Genomic DNA, 832 nt, shown 5'->3' with positions numbered 1-832 from the left:
CTATCATCCAACACCACCTAATCAACTAACCCATGGCACCAAGCACCCTATCAAGTTTCCTCCTAAACACCTCCAATGATGGTGACTCCACCACCTCCCTGGACAGCCCATTCCAATGGGCAATCACTCTCTCTGTGTAAAATGTCTTCCTAACCTCCAGCCTAAACCTCCCCTGGCACAGCTTGAGACTGTGTCCTCTTGTTCTGGTGGTGGTTGCCTGGGAGAAGAGACCAACCTCCGCCTGTCTACAACCTCCCTTCAGGTAGTTGTAGAGAGCAATAAGGTAACCCCTGAGCCTCCTCTTCTCCAGGCTGAGCAACCCCAGCTCCCTCAGTCTCTCCTCATAGGGCTTGTGTTCCAAACCCTTCACCAACTTTGCTGGCTTTGCCTTTACACAGCACAGAGTGTATCTTAATAGAGAAGAGATGCTTGTGTAGACAGCCTGCTTCCTCTTCACTATCAGAGTGTTTCTACAGAAAGCACATGATAAGTAATGTTACACACTCAGCAATCAAACATGACATTGGAGTCAAAAAGAAGAGTCTCCGATTCCCTGAGGGGCTACCAGTAAGATAGAGACCACACGTGGGTAGTACATCACAGTTTGAAAACTGGTCTGCAATCTCCAGCCCTCAAACAATTTGGAAGATGTGGATGGAGGTAGCAATGGGACATTCATAAATAACTGAGTTAGGCTTGATTTTTTTTTTTCCCCTCTCGTGGCTTGGATATGGAGAAGCACACACAGCCTGTGCCACTTTGAAAGCTTCAACGGAAATGAAACAGGAAGCCAGATCCTTCCACAGCTTGTTGATCTGTGAAGACAAGCGGA

Source organism: Melanerpes formicivorus, unplaced genomic scaffold, assembly GCF_026170545.1.
Source record: "Melanerpes formicivorus ecotype bairdi unplaced genomic scaffold, bMelFor1.0.p_v2 SCAF_61, whole genome shotgun sequence".
Classification (NCBI taxonomy): domain Eukaryota; kingdom Metazoa; phylum Chordata; class Aves; order Piciformes; family Picidae; genus Melanerpes; species Melanerpes formicivorus.
Note: the sequence above shows the minus strand (reverse complement) of the source record.